The sequence below is a fragment of the Protopterus annectens genome, chromosome 10.part0 (assembly GCF_019279795.1).
Source record: "Protopterus annectens isolate FY-2018-M chromosome 10.part0, PAN1.0, whole genome shotgun sequence".
NCBI lineage: Eukaryota > Metazoa > Chordata > Ceratodontiformes > Protopteridae > Protopterus > Protopterus annectens.
The window spans coordinates 390,449,004-390,461,826 of NC_056744.1; the positions used below are offsets into that span (position 1 = coordinate 390,449,004).

General features: G+C 39.4%; 1 protein-coding gene across 2 annotated transcripts in view; it reads left to right on the plus strand.

The window, feature by feature from the left end:
* RNF2 (ring finger protein 2) overlaps positions 1–12,823 on the plus strand; it is a 722,585-nt gene that overhangs the window by 236,238 nt on the left and 473,524 nt on the right. The window contains exon 2 of one of the 2 annotated variants that reach the window (XM_044085309.1): positions 11,012–11,074. The exons of the other annotated variant lie outside the window; for it this stretch is intronic. The gene's annotated coding sequence lies outside the window, so the exon portion shown is untranslated. The remainder of the gene's footprint in view (positions 1–11,011; positions 11,075–12,823) is intronic. 2 annotated transcript variants of the gene reach the window in all.

Genomic DNA, 12,823 nt, shown 5'->3' on the forward strand with positions numbered 1-12,823 from the left:
CAGAGATGAGGATACTGTTTTAATAAGAACTGAGAAGGTACACATTAGTTGTTATGGTTTGCATCGTGTGAATATTTTACCTTATAGCCCATAAGAGAAGTGAAAATTCGTACTAAAATTTGAAATAACTCCATCAAGTGTCTTTGGCTTCTGAAGACATATCTTTATGTTGCCAGTGTGACGATATGAGGTATTGCCAGCTATGCAGGAGAAGTAGGGCAGTGGATGTGTAACTTATGCCAGCATATAGCTAGCTGGAATTTTGTAAATAATTATACGTCCTTTGTATATCAAACTGATTTGTACAGATGCTTGTGTTGACAAATGTATTTGTAAAGCTGCTTGTGTTAAAAAATGTACCAACAGTGGGTCCTGACTGTATGTAACCGAGAAAATGTATACATGTTAACAGAGGATGCTGGAAGATGAGAGGATATTCTCAGTCCAGCTAACTTTGAAAAATAGTAAGAAATTAAATTACTTAATTTAGGCCATAAATATTGTGTCTTACAGTCCTAACTGCAACCAGAGATGAAATGTCTATGCCAGAGAATGGTTTATTAGCTCCTGTAGGAAGAGTGGAAGTGTTTTAAGGTTTTATAGTTTCCAGATGCTATAACACATTTTAGCAAACTCTATCTGGTAACACATATGTGCTAAATTCTGGTTCAGAATATAGCAATGGGGGGGGGGGGTAGCATGGGAACCAGAAGTCAGATGACCAGTTGTATATGATGTCATTCTTTAATCTAGGACAAGAAATGATGTTTTAATACCAGATGATAGAGAAATCCCAGAGTACTCTATTTTTGGAACCTGACAAAGAAGGACCCCCTCATCTGCCTTGCTCTAGTAAGTGAACCAGGGGATAGTAATTTTTTAGATCATTCAGGAAAATATAATGAGATTAGTTAAGTACTGTTCTTCTGTATCTATGTGAATCTTTTCATCTGTGTTTTTTAATATTTCCTGTTATTGAAACTTAGGTGTTTATTGTAAATTGATATTTAATATTTTCATGTTCTTTTATTACTTGTTATTAAATATATTTAAACCTTTCATTGTGGCTCATCCTTTAGAGAATATTTTAACCTTTGAGAGTACCTGTATCTTTTTTTGTGACTCTTTGGCCACTCCTGAAAGCCTTACAGCACTGGGCAAACTCTATAATTTGTATTAATATTAATTTCACTCAGTATAATTGGGTACCCTTGTAAGACCCTTAGAGTAGCTGGCTTTGGAGTGTCTGGTAGCAATGTAACTACCTTATAGTCTGGGCAAAGGGGGGCATAGCTAGTAAATCTGTGCAAGCTGTGTGTGTGTGTGTGTGTGTGTGTGTGTGTGTGTGTGTGTGTGTGTGTGTGTGTGTGTGTGTGTGTAAATCAAATCTCCAAGACTGTGTGTGTCAGCTGCTTGGAGCAGGGACACAAAGCACTGGTTTCACAAAGAGGGTGCTAGAGGACTTGGCTTGGACACTCAGCTGAGGACTCAGCTGTACACCTGTGCCAGTGGGGAGTCTGACTGGGGCCCTGGAGAATGAGAGAGAGAGAGAAATCCAGACCCCAGACTGAGTGTGTTCCCTGTGTGCTGTTAAGGGAAATTGTGCTTGATGCAGAGAGCTCCATCTGGAAATACTGTGTGTATATATTTTGTTCTAAGTGAACGTCCCTCTCCAGTGTCATTGGTGGGGATTCAGGCTCCTTGATTACTGGCTCAGAGTGGGGACATCACATTTCGGTGGCAGTAGTGGGATATTAATTGAACTTCTGTAGCCTATAAGCAGATGTCACTGAAGGTGTGTGTATTTTCAGCAGCCATAAGGTAAACATTCAGAGTTTCATTTCATTTTTTTTTGTTAGTGTAGTTTAGTCAGCAGAGGATTATGGTAAGCTGACAAAGAACCAGTTGGCTGAGGTATGTGAAGCCAAAGGACTGGTGCATGTTAACCTGACTAAAGAGGAAATGATTTCAGACAGGAGGAGTAGCATCAACATGAGTGGGAGATCTTGACTCTTCACCAGGCTCATGGAGGTAATGGGGAAGGGAATAACCGAACCCCAGAAGCAATAAAGGTCAGTAAATTTGAAAAGCTGGTATCAGACTGTTGAACATAGAGCTACAAGTAAATACAAATAATGTTCTGAACAAACATATAGAAACAAAAGAAGGTAAATTTATTTAACAATTTTTATTTCTTAAGTTGTTAAAGTGGGGAAGAATGTGGTAACAGCTTAAAAATTGACAATAGTGAAGTTCAAATTGAAGGATTTATTATGCACCAAACATTAATAGTCTGAAATTTAGGTATTTGAAGCCTTTACACAGTATAAATAACTGAGAAAACATTTCCAGGATAACAGAGTCACTGTTGCAATTTAATATTTCCAGTGAAATGTGTGATAGTAAACCCCATGATGTTGTAAGTAGATTTGTAATTCAAAAGTGGATGAATTTTTGTAACTTCACAAGTTTTTGATGGCATGAAAGTTTAAATGTTTGAGTAAAATGTATTGTATAATTACTGGGTTTGTATTATGCGTGTTGCTAATTCACTTAGACTATCGGGCACGTTTTTCAAGCTGAACTTTACACTGACATCTGTTAGGCTGGGATGTAAACATACTTCAGGAGGCCTTCTACTGTACACCTGTAGTGTTCTTCCTGAGAGCCTTGTTTAAAATGTTGCTGTGTAGCTGTTTAGTGCAGAGACTTAAGACAGTGGGCTTCATCTTGTAGTATTGGGTTGGGTTTGATTAGCTCAGCCTTCATTTGCATACAGTATGACCCAACCATAAAATTGCACAGGGTCTTTTCTTATGTACAATTACGTTTGAGAAAGATGTTTTGTATTATTAAATGATCGATGTTCATATTGCAGTTCCTGTTTGTATTGTACTAACATACCTTTAATTTCTCTATAAACTGGCTAAAATTTCTTTAAATATTAAATCATTGTCACATAACTTTTATCTATTCTTAACCAGTGTGTTCATATTATCTCTAATTTGATATAATTAATCAAACTGTAGGGTTTTTTTAAAGAATGTAAAATTATTGTTCTTAAAATGTTTTGTATTACTTAGGAGCTCTTCACTTCTGACCTCTGCTGAAAATGGGCTCCTACCCAGTAGGACTCTCTTGGCAATCAAATGTCAATAAACAAACAAATAAATAAATAAATGTGAAGAAAGAAACCCTGAACCTCAGTGTGAGCAGGTGAGGTGCTGTCTCCTGGTGTGAGCAGGTGAGGTGCTGTCTCCTGCCAGGCACAGTTAGAACAGATATTATGGGTAGGCAGTAGGTTTCTCCTGCCAGGCACAGTTAGAACAGATATTATGGGTAGGCAGTAGGTTTGGGGGCTGGCGGTAGATGAGATGATTGGCCCTACTGTTTGCCTGTTTGCAGTTGTAATTTAGGAATCAGAGGACCAATGTGTATTTGGATAACGTAAGCTGGAATGCTACAAACTGTAACTGCTGTTTATGTGAGGGGGAAAAAAATCAATCAACGTAGACATTATATATATATTTATTTATTTACTGATTCTGTCAGGGTCAAACCAGATACTTTGGCTAGGAAATGGGTGTAGGGCTTGTCTGTAGTTTTGCAGAAACAATGCGTATTTAGATGAAGCACGCTGGAACACAAGTTGTGTTTACTGTTTGTGTCAGACAAAAAGCATTAATATAACCATTACTATTATCTTGGCAGGATCAAACCAGGTAGTATGGGCAGGCGGTGGGCATGGAAGCTGTCTGCGGATGAAAATTTGCCTTCTGGCTAAGATCAAGAATTGAAAACAATTGGGCCTGTTGTTTGCTGCTGTAATTTTAACCTTGCAGGACTAATGTGTATTTGGGTGATGCAAGCTGGAATACAAACAAAGTACTGTTTCTGTAAGACAAAAACACAGTAATGCAACCACTTTTTTATCCAGGCAGGGTCAAACCAGATATTATGGGTAGGCAGTAGGCATGATGGCTGCCTGTAGATGAAATGATTTGTGGCTGTTTGCTATGGTAATTCTCTCTTTGTAGGATTTTTGTGTATTTAGGTGAAATAAGGATGCACAAGCCAGTGCATTTCTTTGTGCCGGTCCCAAGCCCTGATAAATGGGAAGGGTTGCGTCAGGAAGGGCATCCGGCGTAAAATTTTGCCAAATCATACATGCAGACAACAGTATAGAAATACATACCGGATCGGTCGAGGCCTGGGTTAACAACGACTGCCACCAGTACTGTTTGCCAACAGGGTGCTGGCGGAAATTGGGCTACTGATGGCCGAAGGAGGAGAAGAGGGGGAAGGCATGCCCGAAAGCAGGTAAAGGCTAGGACTGTGATAGTGAGGGTCGGAACTTTTAATGTTGGCAGTATGACTGGTATAGGGAGAGAGCTAGCTGATATGATGGACCGAAGGAAGGTTGGTATATTGTGTGTGCAAGAGACCAGATGGAAGGGGAGCAAGGCTAGGTGTATCGGAGGTGGTTTCAAATTGTTTTATCATTGTGTGGATGGGAGGAGAAATGGCGTAGGCATTATCCTGAAGGAACAGTATGCTAAGAGTGTTTTGGAGGTGAAAAGAGTGCCAGATAGAGTGATGTTTATGAAGCTGGAAATTGATGGTGTAATGATGAATGTTGTTAGTGCATATGCTCCACAAGTTAGGTGTGCGATGGATAAGAAAGAAACATTTTGGTGTGAGTTGGATGAAGTGGTGATGACTGTACCAAGGGTGAGAGACTGGTGATTGGAGCAGATTTCAATGGGCATGTTGATGAAGGGAACAGAGGGGATGAGGAAGTGATGGGTAGGTATGGTGTTAAGCAAAGGAATGCAGAAGGTCAGATGGTAGTGGATTTTGCTAAAAGGATGGACATGGCTGTGATGAATACGTATTTTAACAAGAGGGAGGAGCATAGGGTGGCATACAAGAGTGGAGGAAGATGCACACAGGCGGATTATATCTTATGTAGAAGGCCTAGTCTGAAGGAGATTGGAGACTGTAAAGTGGTGGCAGGGGAAAGTGTAGTTAGGCAGCATAAGATGGTGGTTTGTAGGATGACATTGGTGATCAAGAAGAGGAGGATGAGTGTGAGGGCAGCACCAAGGATCAAATGGTGGAAAATGAAAAAGGGTAATTATGAGGTGATGTTCAGGAAGAATTAAGACAGGCATTGGGTGGCAGTGAAGAGTTACCGAATAGCTGGGTAACTACAGCAGAGCTAGTAAGAGAGATATCTAGAAAGGTGCTTGGTGTGACATCTGGAAAGAGGAAGGAGGACAAGGAGACCTGGTGGTGGAATGAAGAAGTACAGGAAAGTATACAGAGAAAGAGGTTGGCGAAGAAGAAGTGGGATTGTCAAAGAGATGAAGAAAGTAGACAAAAGTATAAGAAGATGAGGTGCATGGCAAAGAGAGAGGTGGCGAAGGCTAAGGATAAGGCATATGAAGAGTTGTATAAAAGGTTGGACGCTAAGGAGGGAGAAAAGGACCTGTACCGATTGGCTAGACAGAGGGACCGAGCTAGTAAAGATGTGCAGCAGGTAAGGGTGATAAAGGATAATGAGGGAAACGAACTCACAAGCGAGGAGGGTGTATTGAGCAGATGGAAAGAGTACTTTGAGGGGCTGATGAATGAAGAGAATGAGAGGGAGAGAAGGTTGGATGATGTGCGGATAGTGAATCATGAAGTGCAGTGGATTAGCAAGGAGGAAGTAAGGATAGCTATGAAGAGGATGAAGAACGCAAAGGTTGTTGGTCCAGATGACAAACCTGTGGAAGCATGGAGGTGTTTAGGTGAAATGGCAGTGGAATTTTTAACTAGATTGTTTAATGAAATATTGGAAAGTGAGAGGATGCCTTAGGAATGGAGAATTTAAGAATAAGGGTGATGTGCAGAGCTGTAGTAACTACAGAGGGATTAAACTGATCAGTCACAGCATGAAGTTATGGGAAAGAGTAGTGGAAGCTAGGTTAAGAAGGGAGGTGATGATTAGTGATCAGCAGTATGGTTTCATGCCAGGAAAGAGCACTACAGATGAGATGTTTGCTCTGAAAGTGTTGATGGAGAAGTACAGAGAAGGTCAGAAGGAGGTGCATTGTGTCTTTGTGGATTTAGAGAAAGCATATGACAGGGTGCCTAGAGAGGAGTTGTGGTATTGTATGAGGAAGTCGGGAGTGTCAGAGAAGTATGTAAGAGTGGTACAGGATATGTACGAGGGTAGTGTGACAGCGGTAAGGTCTGCGGTGGGAGTGACTGATGCGTTTAAGGTGGAGGTGGGATTACATCAAGGATCAGCTCTGGGCCCTTTCTTATTTGCAATGGTGATGGACAGGTTGACAGACGAGATCAGACAGAGTCCCGTGGACTATGATGTTTGCAGATGACATTGTGATCTGTAGTGAGAGTAGGGAACAGGTGGAGGAGACCCTGGAGAGGTGGAGATATGCTCTAGAGAGAAGAGGAATGAAGGTCAGCAGGACTAAGACAGAATATATGTGTGTGAATGAGAGGGAGGATAGAGGAATGGTGAGGATGCAGGGAGTAGAGGTGGCGAAGGTGGATGAGTTTAAGTACTTGGGTTCAACAGTTCAGAGTAATGGTGAGTGTGGAAGAGAGGTGAAGAAGAGAGTACAGGCAGGATGGAGTAGTTGGAGAAGAGTGTCAGGAGTGATTTGTGACATACGACTACCAGTAAGAGTGAAAGGGAAGGTTTACAAGAGGGTAGTGAGACCAGCTATGTTATATGGGTTGGAGACAGTGGCATTGACAAAAAGGCAGTAGTCAGAGCTTGACGTGGCAGAGTTGAAGATGTTAAGATTTGCACTGGGTGTGACGAGGATGGACAGGATTAGGAATAAGTATATTAGTGGGTCAGCCCAGGTTGGAGGGTTTGGAGACAAAGCCAGAGAGTCAAGATTACGTTGGTTTGGACATGTGCTGAGGAGGGATGCAGAGTATATTGGGAAAAATATGCTAAGGATGAAGCTGCCAGGTAACAAGAAAAGAGGGAGGCCTAAGATAAGGTTTATGGATGTGATGAGAGAGGACATGTAGGTGGTTGGTGTGACAGAGCAAGATGCAGAGGACAGGAAGAAATGGAAACAGATGATCCACTGTGGCGACCCCTAAGGGGAGCAGCCGAAAGAAGAAGAAGTTAGAATACAAAATGTGACTTCTGTTTCTTTCTAACAAAAATACATTAACTAAGTCATTGTTTTTTATCCTGCTTATGAGACAAAAAGGCATTAATGTAATATATATATTGTTTTATTCTGGCAAGGTCAAATCAGATATGAGCAAGTAGTGACTATGGAGGATTTCTGTGGGTAGAAACAAGTGGCCTGATTGTTGTACTGCTGAATTTTCAGAATGTGTATTTGAATGACACACGTTGGGACACTGGGGCTATTATTTCTATGAGACAAAAATGAATTAATTTGACAATTTTCCTTTTAGCCTGGCATGATCAAATGAGATACCACAAATTTATCTCCTCTCTCTTCCTGGATTTCTCAAAGGCCTTTGATACTGTTTCTCACCCTCTACTATTAAACAAACTGTCTAACCTCAATTTCTCCCCAGCTACAGTAGCATGATTTGATAGCTATCTTACTGATAGACTTCAGTCAGTGAAATGGGATACTGCTGTATCCTCTCTCCTTCCAATATAAATGGATCAAGGATCTCTTCTAGGGCCATTACTTTTTAAACGTTTTCACCAACTTACTCCATACCTCCTGCCCACACTCATCTATTATCCAATATGCAGATGACTCCACAGTGATAACAATAGCAAACTCACCCTCTGAACTCTTAACCACTACCCAGTCTTCCTTTAATTCATTGGAAACATGGCTCTCCAACAATCAACTTATCCTCAACCCCCCCCCAAAAAAAAAATAGAAATACTACTTTTACTCCCAAAAACACTCCATCATGCGAGGTCTTCCTTTTCTATCCTTTCCTTTAACAACACCCCTATAGAAGTAGAGTCTAGCACAAAACTCCTTGGTGTAACAGTTGATGATCAATTAAAATTTGATCTTCACATAAATAATTGCATTAGTAAAACTCACCACAAACTAGGTTTATTATACAGAAACAAACAATTTCTCACACAAGAAGCTAGATCTGCTCATGCTCACCTTCTTCCCTGTTTAACTTCCTGCTCACAGTCCTCACTAACCTAAACTCCTCTCTTCTCACAAGACTAGTCTACTTACCACAAAATAGCTAAATTTGCTACTCAGCAATCCTACAAATCCCATCACTGTCTCTCTTAAAGTGCTTGAACTGCCTCACCTCCTGCTCCTTTCTCAGCTCCAAACCATAAACTCTATTCTCTATCAGCCTTCTTATTGTCCAGCCTTACACTCTGTCATCTCCCATTATGCTCCCACAAGAAACCTATGCAGCTCTACCCAAGACTTATTAACTATCTATAACCCCAGGTCTAAAGCAGGGTGCAGCTTATATAGCTACTACTCCTCTATTGCGTGGAACAGACTCCCGCTAGAAATTCGAATACTCACACATCCCAAACAATTTAAATTAACCTTAAAAGAATATTTTAAAGGACAATGGATCTGCCATTGCTCCAACCCTCTGTGAAAACACTAATGTATACCAACTTGCCCTGTTACTTTGATCCCCACTACTATCCTATACTATTAACTGCAGTATAAAAAATGGTTTAAATTCTTTATGCTTTCTGATTTGGATCCTGCAAAACTTGTAAAAATGTTGTTTAACTAAGTACTTTTGCTGCTATATAGTTGTTTGACATGTACCATTACTTCCTATACTATTGTATAAAGTAATAACATTAACTGTAAAAACCGGAGCTTTTCTCCCCGGGCCTTTGCTGAAAAAGGGCTTCGGCTCAGTCAGACATTCCCGGTCAACAAATGTAAAATAAAACAAGTAAATAAAATGAAAATATAGCTAGGCAATGAGTATGACAGCTATCTCTGGATGAAACTATTGGCTGTTCCTTTTGCTGTTGTATTTCTGGATTTACACGATTAAAGTTTATTTGGGTGAAGTAAACTAGAATACAATGTTTGACTACTGTTAGTGTGTGACAAAAATACATTAACAAAGCCATTGTTTTTTGGTTTGTTTTTTTTTCTTTTTGTTATACACTGGCAGGGTCAACCCAGATACCTTGGCAAAGAAATGGCTATATGGGGTGTCTGTAGATTTGCAGAAATAATTTGTATTTGGGTGAATCAAACTGGAGGACAAGCTGTGTTTACTGTTAGTGTGAGATGAAAACCATTTTTTTATTATTGTGGGGTCAGACCAAATATTATGGGTAGGCATTATGCATAAGGACTGTCTAAAAACTGGCCCTGCTGTTTACTGTTGTAATTCTAATTTGCAGGATTAATGTATATTTTAGCGAATCAAGCTGGAATACAAACTGTGGCTACTGTTTACATGAAGCAAAAATAGATTAATACAACAGTTATTTTTATAACAATCAAGCACCTGAGATGTACGTAGTCAACAGTGTGGCTGTAACTGCTTCCTGGGGGACACTGGCAGTGAATGGAGGTCACCTGCTGCTGTTTGCTCAGTTTATACTATTAACTGTCTTTGTCTTTTCAGGACTAATAAAAAGTATGTGTGTGAAGTCAGGTGGATTTATTTTAAGAGAATGAGTGTTAAAATGCATTCAGAGCTCACAGCAGTCCCAGATTTATCAAGACTGTCACTGATTTTGCCTCATACTTTACTCTTACTTCTTAAATGTGTTGTTTCCTGGTAAATCATTAGGATTGCAGTCACTAAGTATTGAGAGTCATTTGAATTTCAGACTTCATGTTCTTCAGTATTGCATACATAGGTGGCATTATTAGGAGGTCTGAGAATCATTTAGCAGTTTACATAGTATTTGTCTATCTTCTAGTGTCTAAGTAAGATGTATGTGAAAGCAATCAGTCGTCATTGTGGCGGAGTGAGTAATGTTGCCTTCTCACAGAGCTTGGTTCTCTCATTGAGTTTATGGAGTCTGCATGTCTTTCCTGTCCCTGTCTTGATTTTATACAGGTATTCTGTTTCCTAGCAACACCCCAAAGAGCTGCCACAGGTGAATTGGTATTCCTCCAATTGACCTGTAAGTAAGGAGGCAGTGTGTGTGTGTGTGTGTGTGTGTGTGTGTGTGTGTGTGTGTGTGTGTGTGTGTGTGTGTGTGTGTGTGTGTGTCTATCTGTATGCTTGTGCCTTGTGTGTATGTGAACTTCAAATATAGGTGCAAAACAGCCTAAAGGAGGTCTTTTTTAATATACAGGAGATAAAATCAGTGACTTTCTGCTGAGTTTTGTGCACAGATGAATGGAATGGCACAATTTACTATTTTTCTGCTGACAGTGAGTAAATGTTATTATTATTATTTTAACAATAAAGCTGACAGTGATCAACCAGGAATTTTTTGTGGTATTTCTGGCTTTGTAGTTTATGTGGGTAGCTGAGGTATTGATTCATGCCTCTCAACTGTCTAGATTTTTGCAGAATGTCCAGATTTTTGCCTCATATTTTTGGCCCGTTCCTCATAAAATTTTGGTTTTCTGACAAGTCATTGGCAAATCGTTGAGAATTGAAGTCAGAAAATAATGACAGACATTTGAGTTTCAGACTTCATACCCTTCGGAAAATTCATGATAATGCAAAAACCTGCTATTCTATCAATTTTTCTAAATTTGTAAGAGCAATATTTAAAATTTGTCCCTATTTTGGGGTTTTGCCCAGATCAGTTGCTCTAAGAAGTTGAGAGCTATGGTTAATATTATTAATTTTACAATGATGCTGGCAGTGATCAACCAGATATTTTTGACAATATTTCTCTGTCTTTCTGATTTGTGTGGAGCAGCTTGGATTGGAATACCTTAATGTGTGGCGACTGTGGGTGAAATATTACATGGCCATTAGATATGTTGTCTGTAACTCTTGGAGTTGGCTGGATGAAACTTTAAACAGTTTAACCAGTCACTATTTCGCTTTGCAGGACTAGTGTACCTTTGAGAGAAGTAAGATGGACTTAACTGGGCAGCCGATATGCACAGACATAGTAAGTATAACTGCCGTGGTCATCTTCTTCGGAAGAAAATGAGTAACTGTCTGCTGATATTTTATTATTTTGGTTTTACAGGACGAGTATGCTTATGTGAAGCAATATGCAGTATTTTAATGTGTGACAACCGTCTGTTTGGTACAAAAGTGAAATAAATTACAAAGTCTTCTTTTATTACAATCACATGTCAGAATTGTACATACAAGTGACTATAACTACTTGGTGGGGGTTGTCTATATGAAAGTTACTGACCCTGTTGTCACTTGCTCAGTTTAAAAGTCATCTCTTATTTTTTGAGAGATAAATGTATCACAATATCTAGACCAGAACTTCTGGGGGCTGGGAGCTCCTCACACACCAGAGCTATATAACTGGATTTTGAAATGGGCTTAAGAGTCGTCTGTGCCACAAATCCAATCTAGTGTAAAACCAGTCCTACCTATAGGTGCACTCAGAAGGTCACTGTACTTAACATGGCCGGGATGGGGACGGTGTCATTATTTCTTTAACATTCCTCTCAAATCTCAGAAGTGACTATATTGTGTGTTGGGCTGGAGACAATATGTGGTCATTATTTCTTTAACCTTCATAGGGGTGCATGGAAGGTCACTGTAGCTTGTATGACAGCATTGCACAGTCTAAAAGTAACATTTCGGGGACATTATTCTAATTATTATTTTTTCACTTTCCCCACAAACATTTAATGCATGTACAGGTGGCTAGCTTTTGTGGGAGAGTAAATGAGCATGGTGTTTATATATGTCTGATAGCAAATATGTTATGTTGTATTTCTTTTTTAGTTTTGTCTCAGTATGACATCAGAAGGATACACAGAAAGTGTCTGTCTTTTGAAGGTAGGGGACGAGGAGACATGCTGCATATAAAAATGACAACAACAGTTTGAAATGTTTGACTGTGGGCATTTGTGCCTTGATTTTAATTCCAAATCAACACCAGAGAGGATACACAGAAGGTGACTAGCTATTCCCAGATATGATATGTATATCCTCACAAGCATATGTCTTCTCAGTTTATTTATTTTATTTTTTTATTTTACATTTGTTAACCGGGCTAGTCCAACTGGATACATGTCCATTTTCAGTGGAGGCCCGAGGAGAAAAGCTCCGCTATCTAACAGCATGATAATCAAACAGTCTTTACAAAATACATAAGGTATTACACGCATGAGAAGAAAAGTAAATACACAATTCAAAAATTAAAGCATGAAAAATATGTACACAGTAAAAAAATTTTCAAGCACAGAAAATACTTTGGGCATTTTAATGACAATATGAGGAAAGTACATAAAGATAATAGGAGGTAAAGCTTTTACTTGAGTATTGGAAAGGGTAGAATAAGACAGGATACACTAGGATGTTTAAAAGTAAGCAGTAGAATATGGAGGAGGGTATAGTTACAAGATTAGAGAGAGCATTTCTTAGTAGAATAGCTTAGAGCTGGGAGAAAGAAAGATGTATGCAAGAGTAGTGAGGAGCAGAAAGATCAGCTTGGGTAGTTGCATGAGCATGGTGTTTGGTCAACATTAAAACTTGGATGTAGCTTATTTCTTCCTTGAAATAAAAAAATAAGATTGAATTTCTTTTTCATACAACTGACTTTGGCATACCTCTCAACCTGGAAACATCAAAAATCTGGACAAGGCCCATGAGAAATAGGTACAAATCTGTGCACTGATTAACATAACATTTGCATACATAATTAAGTAACCCCTCCCACTCCAGTGGA